The following is a 17,602-nucleotide window of genomic DNA, read 5'->3' as shown; positions in this document are numbered from 1 at the left end:
GGGGGGGGGGGGGGGGGGTAGAGATTTATCAAGGTTGTATGATAGTATATGATAACACAGGAGTGCCGCTAAATGTAAGTTCACTAATTCTTTTTTATGTATTTCCTACGTGATGCCATTATTGTATACAACTTTGTGTTATATAAGTGGGCTTATTTTCATTTCTTCATCTTTCATGCCACCTTATTTAGATATATCCCTACTACTCTCTTCATCTGTGTATGTTCAGGTATCCCTATGAATGAGACTTGCAGCAGTACTAAGAACACTATTAAAGCTATCTGCTGAATAGGTCCTAGTATAGCTTTTCTTGGCTTCGCTCTGAGGGAAGTCATTTAAAAGTAACAAGTGTATGCTGTTGGGAGTGAGGTTCCTTTCAGACCTTAAAGGACACAGGTCACAGGCAAAGTATTTCCACGTCTGAGCTTGGTCCTACCAGTGCTCCTGGCCAAGGAGCAGAGCAGAGATATATGGCTTAAGTTTCCTACCCAAAAAGTAGGGGAAAAAAATGGAATTCCTCCTCTTTCCCTTACTACTGATAAAAACAAACAAACAAACAAACAAACAAAAAAACTTCACATTATAGGAAAGAATGTGGAGAAGTATACATCTGGAAATATATATACAATTTTTGTCGGTTTCCCCTGCTAGTTGATATGGAAGAGGAGAAGCAGGCAAACATATCAGTTTAAATGCATAGAGTAAAATTCCTAATAACCTCTTAAATATACCACTTCCATTTTTTAATTAATAAAATAAAAGCAAAGCAGATCAATTCAAGAAGCCCAAAACTTAAGGGGCATGCAAGGGCTTTAGGACTTGTATTAGTGTATTGGGTTTATGTGGCAAGATTTTAGTAGCATGGTGGCTGCAGAGATAGCCTCTGTGACAAGAGCCCAGCAGCTGCCCCACGTTAGGTGCAGCTGGTTAGAACCCGGTCCAGCCAGCTCCAAAAGGGACCCATCGCTGGTCAGAACTGAGCCAGGGAGTGATGTTGGTTGCACCTCTGTGAGAGCAGATTTCAGAAAGGAAAAATCTGCTGCACCACAGCAGCTGGGAGAGAGGAGTAAGAAAATGTGAGAGGAAAAGCCCTGCAGACCCCAAAGTCAGTGCAGAAGGAGGGCAGGAGGTGCTCCAGGCACACAGCAGAAGTTCCCCTGCAGCCTATGGAGAGGCCCCTGGTGGAGCAGGCTGTCCCCCTGCAGCCCATGGGTCCCACATGGAGCAGATCTCCATGCTGCAGCCTGTGGAGGAGCCCGTGGTGGAGCAGGTGGAGGTGGCCTGGAGGAGGCTGCGGCCCATGGAGAGCCCCCGCAGGAGCAGGCCCCGGGCCGGAGCTGCAGCCCATGGAGAGGAGCCCACGCAGGAGCAGGGGGTCTGGGGGGAGCCGCCGCCCGTGGGGGACCCATGCTGGAGCAGTTTGCTCCTGATGGATGGAACCCGTGGTACAGAGCCATGTGGGAGCAGTTCTTGAAGAGCTGCTGCCTGTGGGAAGCCCCTGCAGGCTCAGTTTGGGAAGGACAGCATCCCGTGGGATGGACCCCACGTGGAGCAGGGGCAGAGAGTGACCGTGAAGGAGCAGCGGAGATGAAGTGTTAGGGACTGACCACGGCCCCCCTTTTCCCACTCCCCTGCACCGCTTTGGGGGAGGAGGTAGAAGAAGATGGATGGGGGATGGGAAGGTATTTCTAGTTTATTTTTAGTTCTCATTGCTGTAGTCTATTAGTAATGGGCAATAAATTACATGAATCTCCCTTATTCTGAGTCTGTTTTGTACGTGATGGTAACTGATGAATGATCTCCCTGTCCTTAGTTCAACCCCTGAGCCTTTTTTCATCATATTTTCTCTCCCTGTTCTTTTGATGAGGGGAAGTGAGAGAGTGGTTTGGTGCAGCTTGGCTGCCCATCAAGGTGAAACCACCACAGTTAGATACTGCCATAGGTAGGGTAAGAGATATAATAATCTGAATTAGTGACAAGGTAGGGTACAAAAACAGGGTTAACATATAATCTGGCCAATTTAAAATCCTTTCTAAAGGTGAAACAATTCACTTTCTGACTATCTGGATTTGCCAGGAGAGTTTTTCGTATATATTTGTTTTCATACTTTTCATATATATTTGTTTGTGTAGGAGAAATTAAAATCAGTTCCAATTAAAATCAGTTCTATTAACAAAACAAAATATTTTGGTGCTATTTTAATACCAGTTTAGGAGGTAACATAACCCTATGAAATTGCTTGAAGTAATTAAAAGATTGCTTTCAAAAGATGTTTTCCTCTCTGGTCCCACTGGTGATATTCTAGGTGAAATAATTATTTATTCAATAAAGAGGGAAATATTTTTTAATAATTTTAATATTTTAAATGTCTTTCAATAATTACTTTAATAATCATTTTATTATTATAATATTTTAATTATTATAATATTATAATTATTTGTTATAATAATTATATTTTAATAATGATTAAAATTATTATTCAATAAACTCAAGTTGCCGTGCCTCAAACAATTTCTGTCAGAAATACATAGTCGCAGTGCCGGGTGTGACTCCAGCCCCCCTCACATCACTGGTGAAAAGCCTCACTGCTTGTTGTGGATGCACTGTTAACAGAGTGCACTATTAACAGAGTGCTTGGACACAAAGAAGATAGTAGCAAAGGCAGTATGAGATAGCAATTCAACCACAAATCTGCAAGTGGAGTGTAGCAGAGGTAGGAAAAAAAATGTAGTATCTTTGGCCATCTTTTATTTAAAAAGAGGGAGTTGGGTAATATTCATTTTCTCGCAACTGGGGGAACTCACATAAGCATTTCAAACCTTGTGGTCTTGTCCAAAAATCCCAATATCCCACAATAGCAGAAAAGTAGATGGGTGGCCTGAGACAACTGAGTAGAGAAGTCGAGGCTCCTCTACTCCTGGTGAGAAAAGTAACTGGACAGCTGTCAAAGTTTCTGCTCTGGGATCTGTATGGATTTCCAAGAGAAATAGAAATCCATGGGCATGTACTATCAAAACAACACTGAATACAAGGTAAGAAGTAGAAAGTGCTGCAGATGGCATTCATCTTGCCTATATTTAATTACATAAAAGCAGGTATCCAGTCTAACCAAAAGTTTTCACAGATAGCAGAGGTATACAAGCCTACTCCATAGGCTGAGTCATCCCATTCAAGGGTATTAACACACAGGAAAAAAAGTGTTCTCTGGAATTTCCTGTCCACACTAACTAAAGAAAGAAACTAACGATAACATAAAATAACTTTTAGACAGCTAGATTAAAATGAAACAAACGTCTTCTTCATTATTCTTTCAGATTCTCTGATTTACCTATCTTTATGATGAGGTATTAAGTTTAAATTACCTAGTCTTTCAAAAACTACTTAATTTGTGTTATAAACATATATCCATGTTATAATATTGACACAGGTGATGACATTGGCAAAGTAAATCTAACCCTGACTGTAATTGTGATTGGATACCTAATTGAAAATATCCAGTCAAATATTAATTTATATATAACTGTGGTGATAAAGACACATTTATTTTGATATTGTTGCAAATGTAATACCTTGAAAAACAGGGAGGTACTGAGATGTAATAGTTACGATTACGAAAGACAACACTCAGAAGGACTTCTAAATAAGCATAAATTTCTGTAGAGTAGGGAAGAAAATTCTGATAAATTGTCCATCTGTTGAGGTTTAACCCGGGAGGCAGTAAAGCATCGCATAGCCATTTGCTCACTCTCCTGCCACAGTGGAATGAGGGAGAGAATCAGAAAAAAGGTAAAACTCATGGGTTGAGATATAAACAGTTTAATAGGTTAGAAAAGGGAGGGAAAAATATAATAATGATGACAAAAGAATATACAAAACAAGCAATGCACAGTTGCTCACCAGCTGCTGACCGATGCCCATCCAACCCCCAGGCAATGCCAGCTCCCCAGCCAACTTTTATTGCCTCACATGACATCACATAGTATGGAATATTCCTTTGACCAGTTTGGGTCAGCTGTCCTGGTTCTGTCCCTTCCCAGCTTCTTGTGCACCCTCAGCCTCCTTGCTGGCAGGGCAGCACAAGAAGTTGAAAAGATCTTTACATAGTGTAAGCACTGCTCTGCAACAACTAAAACATCAGTGTGTTATCACTGTTATTCTCATCCTAAATCCAAAACACAGCACCAACATACCAGCTACTAGAAAATTAACTCTATCCCAGGCAAAACCAGGATACCATCATATTCAAATTATTCACATAATTCACCAAGAAATTTATTTAGGAAATGTTTAAGTGTTAACAACAGAATGGAACATAAAATTTTCCAACCCGATCCCAATATATCAAGTTTCCATTCAGTAGCTTTTTCCTAGCTATTTTTCATTAAAGTATATCCTCCTGAAAAACATTTTCATAATTTGATGCCATCAAGAGATCAGAAATCCACTACTTTAGTTTCTTCTAAATGTTTAACTCTCTTGTTTTTAAAGGAAGTTGATTTAATCTCTGTGTGTACAGCTTCAATATCTGGGGGTCACAATGTTTTTTTTTTTTTTTTTGTTTTGTTTTGTTTTGTTTTGTTTGTTTGTTTCTTGCATATACCATTTTAAAGAGTCCTTTGGTATTCACTATTTCATCTCTCCAGAGATACCATACTCTCTGTAATCAAGACAATTCTGTTTTCTTTGATCAGCTAAAAAGAATGTGTTCTTTAACTTTTTCTCTGTATATAATAGTTCTCCAACATCATTTTTATTCTAATTTCTTCCTTCTCTCCAGCCTTTGACATTTTGTTTTTCCCAGATGCACTTCTTGCCTAACTTATCAGCTGAGAGCAGAATTTTTGATTCTTTCTGTCAAATGAAGGAATCTCCCCAAGCATTTTCTTATGATTATTTATAAGTATTGCCATGTGAACTGCAAATTGCTAAAGCATGCATAGGTAATTAATGTCCATTTCATATGAAATACGAAGAGTAAACATCATTAATTTACTATGCAACAAGATTTTAAAAAGCAGGATGCTTATTTAGTATTTTTCCACACAAGTAGCACTCATCTAAGCTTCTCACCTCTGCATTTAGTCCTTCTACTATTTTACAGAATATGTCGTTCAATACCACATATGCTGTGGATTATAAAATACATATAGGGTTAATAATAATAAAACTCTGACATCTTTTTCTACACTTTTAACAATGGATTATTCCCCTGTAAACCTGCTAGGGTTTAGAAAAGCTTGGGTGTCTTTTGAAGCTTTCTGAGGAATCTTCTCCCAACAGACTTACTCTTTTTATTCACATTTAGAAACATATTAAAACATTACAAGTAGAATCAATTTCTGACATTCTTGAGGGATTTGTGGATAGGAACTATCTTTCCTTTCTCCCTGATTATTTCGTTTGGTGCTTCATCAATACAGCAACATTCTTAAAATGGAGAAGCAAACTGATCAGTTACTCAAAATGACAAGTATTTGTGCAAAATAAGAAAGCTGATGCATTTACTTGTTTTCTCTCAGATGTAAAATCCAAAGAGATTTTCTGAAGCCTGGCCAGCTTTTCTAACTCCAGTGAGAGATAAGAAAGATCAGTTTTGCACATTTTGAAAACTGCAGATTCTTCATGACTCTTGGACACATTGTATCTCTTCTGTCTACCAGGTTGAGTAGGTATACGGTATCCTTGAAATGTTTGAACTACAAGCCTTTTTAACATTTTTTTTTTTTTGAGTGTGGTAAAGAAATGGCATAAGTCATCGATTGGTAAGTCATTGAAACCTTGATTGGGTTTCAGCTAGGCAATTAGAAGTCTGGATTAACTGTTGACATCTAAATAAGGCCTCTGAAGTTAAAAGACGGTGGAAACAAAATCAAAAACATATATTTTTTTTAAATGGCTTGAAGACAGAGACTGTTTCCTAACAAAAATGAATAAAAATTATTTTCAGTGATAATAGGTACATTTTGAAGGAGTCTCTACTTTTGGCTGTTTCTCAGCTACAGGCAGTAGTTCACCAGAGCTGTACATTGGGATTCTTACAGCCATAGTTTGTAAATGTGTTAACTTGGAACTGTAATTGCAACTCATAACTACTAATGTTAAAAAGTTATTACCATTCAGGGCTTTTGTGAGGTGTGATAACTTCAATCTAGTTTTCATCACACCATCCATGTTTACTTTTGGAAAAACCTTATTTGATCAGATAAATATTCGGAATATATTGTAAATAATAATAAATGGCTTTGCACTAGATGCCTAGCTATATTTCAGTCTCTGAGTTCTACAGCACTTCAAAAAAACAATCAACCTTTTGAATCCTAGTTTATGAAATCTGCTGAGTTCTTTCAGTGAATTACAGCCTTGTATTCGTATGGTAGTCATTTATTATTCCAAACACTGCATTCCTGTATTTCAGGCCATTAAAAAAGTACTGAAATAATAATCTGAAATTTTAGTCATTTTAGTATAAACTATGACAAAGCTATAAATATTACTTTTCAGTCATTTACAAATAAATATATTGATGAGTATATGTATGTAAATGTATTTTTAATTCTGTAATATGCATTCTTTAATTACTGATTTCATATCTGTCATTTTTATTGTTTTCAAGTATGTGTAACTCCATCTTTTTCCTGTTTTTATTTTTGGTAAATATCTGCTTTGTGGATTCCACTGAACTGTGGAATTCAGTGCTGTTGAATGTGCCTGGAGCACAAAATAGAGACAGTAATGGAAGAAACCTCCCTATATGAAAGCATGGGTGGATAAGAGACTATTTAAAATATTTGCCTTTTGCTTCCAAAGTATATCAAAGCAGATAGATTGGGGAAGGTCAAAGTGGTCATCTGAACAGCAGGCTTTTTGAATAACCTACTGCGGATGATGTTGTAAAGGTCATCAGTCCATCATGGTTGTGATATAAAAGAACCCAACCAAGCTCCACAAAGAGCACTTCCTGCTACACCTCTCCTACTCCAATTTCACACATTTAGCTAGTGAGTTATTTATTTATTTTATTCCTCTGAAACATCCGGTGTAAGAAGCTGTTGGAGGAAGTATCCTGGTTTTGATAGTCCTTTCATCTGTTCTGCTGTGAGTCATCTTATGCTCCACCTGCTCTGTCATACAGAATCACATTTAGAATCTCTTTGAAACACTGCTTTAAAAACATCTAAGTGTTAAACAAAATGTGTACAATGAAGGTGTTCTCCTTACATAAAATCAAACCGTTAAAAATGTTGTTATGCAAGGTCTAGAAGCTCTTTTGTTAGAATAGACAAGGGTACATTCTTCACTATTTGAGATATCCAATAGAGGTTGCATCTTTTTTTTTTTTTTTTTTTTTTTTTTTTTTTTTTTCCAAGCAAAGCTGTAGCCATTCTGGTTGATATGTGGTGACATATTAACATCCTAACTTTTTTACTTTACTTTTTATTCTGGAGTAAGTAGAAATCAGATGTTATGTTAGAAACAGGTAAAGAAAAGAATCAGAATGAGGTTTCTCAATTAACTGGCAATTAATTATCAGATTGATGCTTCCATATATTCTGAAAAGTTACTAGATCCATAAGTTGTTCCAAGTCAGTGGATTTCTTGTCAAAGTAAACTTTTACTAAGTTGGAATAAGTATATCAGAATTCAGCTGTAAATGTTTTGATCATTTTTGAAATAGAAGGGCATTCATTGTTGCAGGGTTATATTGAGTCATGCACTGGAATAAAATGTCAGAGCTGTACATGTGTATTTATAGACATTTTTATCCAGGTTGACAGTATTTTTCATGTATCCTGTCTTCCTGTAAATTCTTTCTGGTACTATTAATGTAAATGCCTGGTATTTATTCTTGCCTCTTGCTGGAGATGTTGTCATATGTCTCCATTGTTCGTGTTCTAAACAGAGAAGGGAAGGAATGTAAAGAACATAAATCAAATCTGAAACAACAGGCACAGAGAAGAAAAAGTAAGAAAGAATCCTTCACTGTTTCTTATCTTCAAGTAACAAATTGTCACATTATTTTTCCCCCTCATTAGCTGGGATAAATAGCAGTATTTTGTTGCCAATGGGTAAGTAAGAATTTAGTCTCACTTTTCCATGAAGATGAAAAGTAAAAACTCTTTACTGTGACTCAGGAGTTGTGTCAGACTGAATAAAGGATGGGATAAATAATGCAAACCACCTAAACTAGGCATTTTTTATTAACCACATTTAAATAATCTTTGATCTCGCTCTCTGACTTCTGCTCTCAGAACAACATGAGAAACTATCTGGGAGCAAAACTAAAGCCATCTCCCTGAGCAAACAGATTACTTTCTGTGATCATGGAATACATTAGCAAATGTTCTACTACTGTGAAAGCTTGCATGCCCTTCAGTATCTGAATTGCTACTGGTTATATGAAGAGCAGAGTAAACTGTAGCAGTTACTGTATAAATGCTGGATGGAACAAAACAAAGATACAAATGATTTTGGTAAGAGTTTAGATTTCCTTAATCTAAACTAGTCAGGATATTCTCTTTGGTGGCATGGTTGAATGATTTCCATGTTTTCTCATTAGTATGCATTGACAACAGCTCAGTTTCTTATCTGTTTCTTAGCAGCTGGTTCTGTGGTTCTTACTGTTAGAAGATCCGTGCCATGGACCTGCTTACGGGTTGGGCATTCTCTTAGTTGCATATACAGGAATAATAGTAGCACATGATCCAACTCTTCCATGGCCTGGAAAATCTCATGTTTTCCTCTTTTTTTTTTTTTTTTTTTTTTTTTTTTTTTTTTTTTTTCTGTGGGGGATGGATGTTGATTATCATTTATTTTTATTTTTTTCCTGATGATCTGGAGAATGTAGATCTAACACCATCTTACAATAGCTGGAGGATGCTTCTTGCCTAGAGTGAGATCTTCTGTGGAACAACTGTTTCTTATCCATCCTTAGCCAGGTACCTTTTTACAGAGTTTATCATGTTGAAGTGCAGTATAATGAAAATGACTTATGAATGGTCAAAGTAAATGAAGCTGTCATGATACGAGATGTTAGATCCCCACATGGATAAATACGTAGTTAAGAGATGAGAAAAAAATGACCAGCCTCCAAAATGGAAGATTTTTGCTAGTCCTACTCAACTGATTTATAAATCATCTAGAAAAGGGAGTATGTGGCAAAGTGACAAAAATTAACAATGGTACAAAATCCTTCAGGATATATTTAGTTTTATCAGCTGTGAAATGTCTCTGGGGCATCCACAATATTGAATGACTGGACAATAAAATGGCAGATGAAATTCAGCGTTGACCACTACAAAATAATAAATATGTGGGTAAAAATAATCATTGACTATATATAAACACAAAGCTGAGACCTATTAGCTATTACCATTCAGAAAGAGATCTTGCTGTCATGGTGAGTAGTTCTTTGGAAATTTTAGCTCAGTGTTCTCTGGAACTCAAAAAGGCACATTAAAAATTATTATAAAAAGATTAACGAACACAAGGGAAAACAATATTTTACCAGTACCTAAACCCATGATGAGTCCACATCTGTAACTGTGAAGGTCTATTCAAGCTTATTCTTTTACAACTTCAAGATATAGGAAACCTGAAAAGGTACCTCAGCAAGGATGATCAGAGATATGGAAAGCTTCTTTAAAAAGACAGGGAGTGTGTAGCCTGGAGAAGACTGAACAGGGTTTCATGATGATTTTTGAAATCATGAATCATATGAAAGTGGTGAAGAGCACAAGAATTGGAGGCAATTATTATTTCATCAAAAGAAATTAACTGACTGTCTGTGAACAAAGATCAGGAATTACTTTTCTATATAATCAGTAATTACACTGTGGATGTCATTGTCACAAGATATGGATGCCAAAACCTTGAATGGAGTCCAAAAGAAATATTGGAAAAAAATAATGGAAGAAAGTGTTATTAAACATGAACAGACAAAGACACATCCACTTCAGGAAATCCCCTTTCTTTTGCAGAATCTGACATTGTTAACAGAGATGATAAACCAGGAAAAATAAAATAAATAAAAAAAAATCCATACCTGTCCTATTCTTACGATTTTTCTCTAGGCATCTACTGTGAGTCCAAACAATGGTGCATCTCTTCTTGGCTTAACAAACAGTATTTCATTTCTTATCTCTTGTACTACCTTGCACTTCTCCTCTGACATGACTTTGCAATAATCTGGGATAAATCTTCTCTAGCTCCCTATTTGTGGATACAGTGTCTGTGCCTCATCTTCTCCAGCTCTCAGGTATGCATTTCTAAGTCACGGACAGGTAGCACCTTCTTTTTGCATGGGGAGAAAAGTACTTACAATTCTGAGTTTTCCTAACACAATGACAAACCTAAAAATGCCTTTCAGAGAATCAGATGAAGATGTGCCAAAATATGTCACTTAAAATGACTAAAGTTCTGGGGAAAAAAAAAAAAAAAAAAAGAAAAAAAAAAGACAGAGGGAAATGCCACAAAATAAAGGCTATAAAGTATCATAGAATCATAGAATGGCTTGGGTTAGAAGCGACCTTAAAGGTCATCTAGTTCCATCCTCCCTGCCATCTGCAGGGACACCTCTCACTAGACCAGGTTGCTCAAAGCCACGTCCAACCTGGTCTTGAACACCTCCAGGGATGGGATGGGGCATCCACAACTTTTCTGGGCAACCTGTTCCAGTGCCTCACCACCCTCTGAGTGAAGAATTTCCTCCTAACATCTAACCTTTCTTGTGCTGGGGCCCCCAGACCTGAACGCAGTACTCCATGTAGGTCTCACAAGAAGAGATTAGAGAGGGAGAATCACCTCCCTCGACCTGGCCACTACTCTGTTGATGCACCCCAGGATGCACTTGGCTTTCCAAGCTGCAAGCATGCACTGCTGTTTCATGTCAAGCTTTTAGTCCGACAGAACCCACCAGCACCAGTCCCAAAACAAACCCAAGACAAATATGCTAAATAATAGTTCAGGAAGCAAATGTGAATTGTGGTTACCTAGTAATTCAGATCTGAATCAGTTCACATCTCTGATGGATATCTGTGGCTTCTTTCTTTACTTTTTTTAATAATAAAAGTACATATTTTCTACTGTGTCTAGACACTTTTCTTTAATGCACTTGGCAGATAAACAGTCAGTGGTAATACTGCTGAGTACAAAGTGGATAAACAGTAGTCTGTAGTCCCCATGACAACAGGAACCACCAGATAGTGTCCAGTCAAACTGCCTAGAGTTATAGTAGAGTTGTTTTTAAGACTGCTGTAACAGCTGAAAAAGGAACCAAGGAAACCCAGGAGGGGAGCTACCATTAAACAGAGTGGACGGTCAGTTCTATCCTTACTCTTTGCTCCAAGACAATTTTATTTAGCAGTAAAATGTATTTAACGGAACACTTGTAAAATACTTTTTTTAGATCTAATAATTATTTTCATGTGCTCATCCCCTAGAAATGCAGACTATAATACTTCGATGCCTGAATGTGTATGCAGAAGAATAGAGTCTGATCTTGACAGGACCTTTCAGATTATTTTACCATAAACAACATCAGTGAGAGTACGAAGCTTTCAGTGTATAAAAATGGTTTAGAAACTGGCAATAATCTGAAAAAATAAAGACTACAGGAACTAGCTTGATATGGATTAGAGTTAACTAACCAGACTCTGAAGATTAGAAGAAAAGGGCAATGAAGAAATCTGTAAAGGAAGGGATTGCATAAACTCAGTTTAGAGCAGAATGAAAATAACAGTGGTAATAAATTCCACCAAGACTTTAATGTAACATGAAATCTATTTATACAAAAGATAGAAACCAGACAAGAAACTAAAAGTGGTGCAAAATGCATGGGGATAAGGATTATTTTTTTTCCTACACTAAAGAACATAATAACCCTTATATAATATGCTGCAGATAGCAACACACAGATCTATAATGTTTATTTACTTGAAATTTCTTGAACATTTTTATATGAAAGTTACAATACGAGTAAAAATTATTTTCTGTTCAAAGGAATTTCTCCCCCCTCAACACACACACCACCCTCTTCTCCATCTTTTCACCCTTTCCATCCCTTTTTGCCTCTTTCTTTCCTGTCTTCCTTCTCCCTTCTGAACCTCTTGCCATTATGATAGTTTCCTGCCATTTTCTGTTTCTGGTATGTATTTGTTGGTTTTCATTGTGGAAAATATTTTCATGAACTCTTGTGAATTCTAGTATTTTCTCAACAGAAAAGTAAAGAATTCAATAAACTGCATTTGCCCATTATGTAAACATGCATATTATGAAAGCCTCGAGGGTCACCAGTAAAAACAAACAAACAACAACAACAAAAACTGTTTTTTCAGTTTTAGAATATATTTGCCTAGATAATTTTATTTTGCCTTGCAGGGTATATTTGAACTACTGCTTGCAAGCTGTTTTTAATAGAGCTGCTAAATATTGTCAGAAAGAACGTGTTAACAATACCACTTAATCAAGAATATAAAGACTGCAAAGTCAGAACATGAACAAACAAATTTAGAGAAAGGTGGCCTGAATTATTAAAGAGAAAAGAAGCAAAAGGGAAAGTTAAATTGTATCATAACCAGGTCACTGTGATGATCATTATTTCAATCCCATGTAACACTACTTCTTGCTTTATTGGCCTGGTAATTGTTTCTGTTCATGACATAGATAGAACAATAATGCCTATCTAGAAATTTGATCAGTCTAGAAGTGATACTAATTACTTGCTGTCTACAAAATTAAATAATTCAATGTAATTTCAGACACTCTAGTTTCCAGAATGGTTTTGTCAGAGGTAAGACAATATTAACCGCTCTTCAAAATCAGGGCAAGAGAAGGAAATATCTATTCCTCGTTGGAGCAATGCTACTAGTCAAAGATGATTTAATTCTTCACTTAGTGCATCTTTAAAAACAAACAAACAACAAAACAAACAAACAAACAAACAAAAACAAAAAACAAACTGTTCAATTATAAATGTGTTATATTTACTCTGAAAGTAATGGAGGGGTTTTTTATAAAAAGCCTCCTGAATTTTTACACATCCCACAAATATGCAACAAGTTAAATAAGCATACAGTTTGGTCCTGGCATAATCTGCAAGTGTTAAAAGAAAAGCTGAAGGGCTGTTGAGTGCTAGAATTACACAGTAAAATATAGTAAGTAATGTTTATCAGTCTCAAGTTGTACACTTTATTTTCTGTTAGTCATTACCATTGCAAAAGTTGTTGATGTTGGGAGAAACAACAGCACTGTATTAATTTTCATTGCTATCTATAAAAATATAATACGATTATTGGAACTATGCTGATGTAAATTACAATAATTTGATTTGAAAAACACCTTTCTCAGTATGTTATAACTAGTTACATAATTCATTAATTGTGACTTCAGTATCTTTTTGTGTTAAGGGACAAGATGACGCTGTGTGTGATGTAGTATCTTCTGTAATAGCATTGCCTCCCATCTAAATCTAAGGTCTACTTTCACAGAAGAAAGAAAAAAATATGGAGGTCAGTGTTACCTACATTCACACTATGCTCCTAAAATATCCTTTTAAAGACATAAGAAATGCCATATTAACAGTATTCAATTCTTGGTGCAATTATTTTTGAAAATCACGTTATAGTTCTACAGGATTGTACAGATGAATATTTTACTGCTCTGAGGCTTATCAGTAAATCAATCATCTCACTACCTTTCTGTGTTTAGTATTAATATGTTGTTCCCTCTGATGGGGAAGTAGGAGATCAGTAATTTACCCAGAACACTGCAAAAAAATCTTAGCAGAGCTAGGATTACAATTAAATTTCTTCATCTTCTGTTATAAACATTAGGCTATGTTTGTTGTTGTTGTTGTTGTTGTTTGATTTTTTTTTTGTTTGTTTTTGTTTTCATTCTCATTTTTCTGAAGATCAAGTTAGGAACCTAAACTTAAAATGAATTTATCTGCATACCATGCCCAGTGTACAACTCAATATCAAGTGTAATGTTTTTAAAATGATAAAAACACAGAGCCATGCATTGCAAACCAGAGGCAAAATTTATTTCAGCAAGCTGTGCTCATGCGCAAAGGGTAATGCTGGCATCAGTGACATCCCAGTGGATTTTTCTTTCACTCTGTTTTTCCTTTTTTTTTTTTTAATCTCTCTCTGTGTTAAGCTAGTAAGAAATTTGTGCATATAATAATCTAAATAAGTCTCAGAGCTGGTGAGCAACAGCCAACCAGAAATATTTCAATAAGGTGAATTTGTCCCCTGAAAATGCCATTTTCTTCCAACTATGCCTTTTTGCTGCAATGAATTGGTTTCAATTAAATACTTTTGGAAAGGTTTCCCTGCTCTTGGATAGAATTTCTGGCAGGAAAAAGTGAACAAGTGAAATCCCAGAAGAACAAGTGACCTAGTAGAAAGGATATTTATCTGGGATGTAGAAGACCTGGATTAAATCCCTTACATGAAGGATTTAATGCTTTCTTACCTCATGTTCCCAACAGCTAGTAATTCCAAGGCTGTAGTAACAGTATCATATATCATTGCCATCTAGGAATTTTGCTGAAATTACAAATGCTTTAGTGAACTGGAAAAATTATTTTCTACCAACTTCTCCCTGAGATGAATAGAGGTAATTTTTTTTTACAGGATTCAGGGTGTCAGTAGAGAGTATTCTGATGGTTTTAATACTTATGTTAAAACATACATGAACTTTAAAATTAAATCCGATTAAATGAAACCTCTGCCAAAGAACTGATCATGCAGTGTTCATTGCAAATCAAATGCTTGTGTCACAGACTCAAAACGAACAAGAGAAATTCCATTTCATAATGTAAGTATAAGCTGAACTTTGGAATGAAAGCCATATATATGTTCCTGAAATCCTGCGACTTGGGTGAGATATGTTGTTTTCATAAACTGAAGTATATGCAATCAAAATAAATTTGTTTTGGTTTCAGGTAGCTGCAGTACACTCCATCAATGTAATGAGGTCATGGCTGAACTTAATTAATTTTACATGGATATACTGTTTCCTTTTTAACTTCTGGTTGTACCACTGAGTGCAAATAACACTGATGGATGATGGATGCAAATTTTTGAAATGGGCCAGGCACTAAAGTTCACTTGTAAATTGAACCTTTAAAGAGCAATTTAATTTTTAATTTTCTGACTAGTAGCAAACTTTACTAAAATAAAATAAAATAAAATATAAAGTAAACAAAACAAAACTGCCATTAATAAACCTAGGGTAAAACCTGGAAAAGTGAAAAATTTACCTGAATTTCTGAGAAGTTTTGGACCATGTAGTAGACAATATAGTTTATCCTATATAAGATGAGTGTAGTGGGAATGGAAGGCATTCATGGTTCCTAGTCCAGTACAAGGATGTCAACTTTGTACTGATTTAATTAAAGTCAATAGAAACTTTGTTGTTAAAAGCATCTTATATGTTATGTTCTTCTCTGTCATTGCATTTGCAGAACATTTAATTAAAAAAAAAAAAAAAAAGGAATTACATGTTGAAAATTTTAGTCTAGCTTTCCAGATTCTCATTTTCACTTATAAAAGAATTATGATTTTCTTCTCTGCAAATTTTAACATTTTGTGGGAGGTAAAAATTTTGTCTACAAAAAGACCAACATACTGTTTAATATTCGAGTTCATGAAGGGCCGAGTTAATTTTCTGAGTCTGTTAATCCTGCCTGCATGGGCACTCAGCTTGAAACAAAGGAATAGAACTGAACAGGCTTCAAACTAAAGATTTTTGTGGCAATTGGAGATATGGGCTCTAGAACCTTGAAGCAGATGAGGGAACTGAGTACAGCTTTCTCATTTCTGAGCAATTTCTTTAATTATTGCACTGAATTTTCCTTTTCTCCTCCCACTTCCTATCCCCCAACCTTCCCCCCAGAACTGAAAACCCTTTTTGAACAGATTTATTTTATAGGAAGGAAACAATGGATACCTTATATTGTTGCACTCATCACACAGACAAGACTTTAAATTTGAACTCACATAGAACTTATGTGAGGTTCAATAGACTGCAATTCATATCACAGTGTTTGTTATGTTCAAATATGGAGAAAAATTCAAATAATTTTGACTGAATTCAGGCTACTTAAGGTACTATTGAAAAACAAATGCTCTTTGGCTTACACAACCGTTTTTCACCAAAGACGTACTTTAGGTATGAAAGTGAGCTTAATCTTTCCCTTAGCCTGAAGTAGAGCAGTGGGGTGCTATTGTAATTTCCTTTAATACAGGGGGAAATGTAATAAAAGGAAAGAAAATCTAAAAAAATATCTAAAAAAAAGCCACACATATATTTGGGGTATTCATGCGGGAGAGGAATAGAACATTGGCCTATAGCTTCTAGAGCAAGCACCCTAACCATTTCATTATTACATAGGAGGTTTGTGCTAACTTCACCACCACATCAGAAAGCAATTATTGAGTTTTGTGAGGGTCTCATTCCTCCTTCCTGGTGTATTGAAGTCAAATTGAAAATGTCTTTTTGTTTATGGCTTCCACTGGGAATTTAAGAATTGCCTTCATTTGCAGAGCCCACTAGGTCTTGCAAAAGACCTGGCATTTATCTTCTGGGACTTCAGAATTTGTAAACATGTAGAAAAAACAAAGGGGACTGGGAATATGATTCAGCCTCTCTAACTGTAGATATTTTGATCTGAGTTAGTGGCTCTGAGTTCACTCTAAAAAAAGGAGAAATGCATGGACAACTTGATTTCTCACCTCTTTTATGCAGCTCCTTCAGCTGAACTGGACAGTATATGTGCCTCTTTCTCTTCATTTTGACCATACTGTAATCTAGGTTGCTGGAGAAGTTGACCTGGTAAACTGTTTTTAGGAAGTCTTTGGGTAAGAAAGGAGCTACCTGCTTGTTTTTGGAAATGCTATGGGCAACATTCATCAAACAACAATATTTAAATAGCAAGATTGAATTTAGAAGTATAAGGGTCAAATTACTGTCATGTCCAGGTGAATGAAATTCCTGCTGAGACCTGATTAATTCAGAAACTTTCAATGGCTTTTTTTTTTTTTTTTTTTTTTTTTTTTTTTTTAAGAACTATAGAGTATAATTATTCAGTTAATCAGGTTGTATTTTTCTATCACCCTAATTCCTGTCCAACTTTTTAGATCAATTCATGTCTAATTAGCTTTATATAATGGTTAGAGAGAATGCACTAATTCTAAGCCATATGACTGTTGATGGCTTACAGAAGAAATGTACAACTAAGTGAAAGCTTAAAACTAATTTTCCTCTAAAACTGACTTTGTCAATATTCACCTCTTCATTGTAATGCCTTATCTTGCACTGTCATTTTTGTCCATTGGATACCTACTTCTGATGATTTACCAACTGCTAACATTGTTCTAACAATACATTGAGAAAAAAAATATTATGACAAAATAATTAAACAGAGAAATTGATTTTGAATCATTTTTGCATTCTTTTCAAGGCCTTAAGTTGAGAAAAAAGTATTTTTCATTGTTTATTTCTGTTTAAAGATTAATATAATTCTTGTGAAAAATCTTAAGACTGACAAAACTAAATATTTTACCTAACCAAATTGCCTCAGAATTTACATTCCTCTTTT

The sequence above is a fragment of the Cygnus olor genome, chromosome 1 (assembly GCF_009769625.2).
Source record: "Cygnus olor isolate bCygOlo1 chromosome 1, bCygOlo1.pri.v2, whole genome shotgun sequence".
Classification (NCBI taxonomy): domain Eukaryota; kingdom Metazoa; phylum Chordata; class Aves; order Anseriformes; family Anatidae; genus Cygnus; species Cygnus olor.
Note: the sequence above shows the minus strand (reverse complement) of the source record.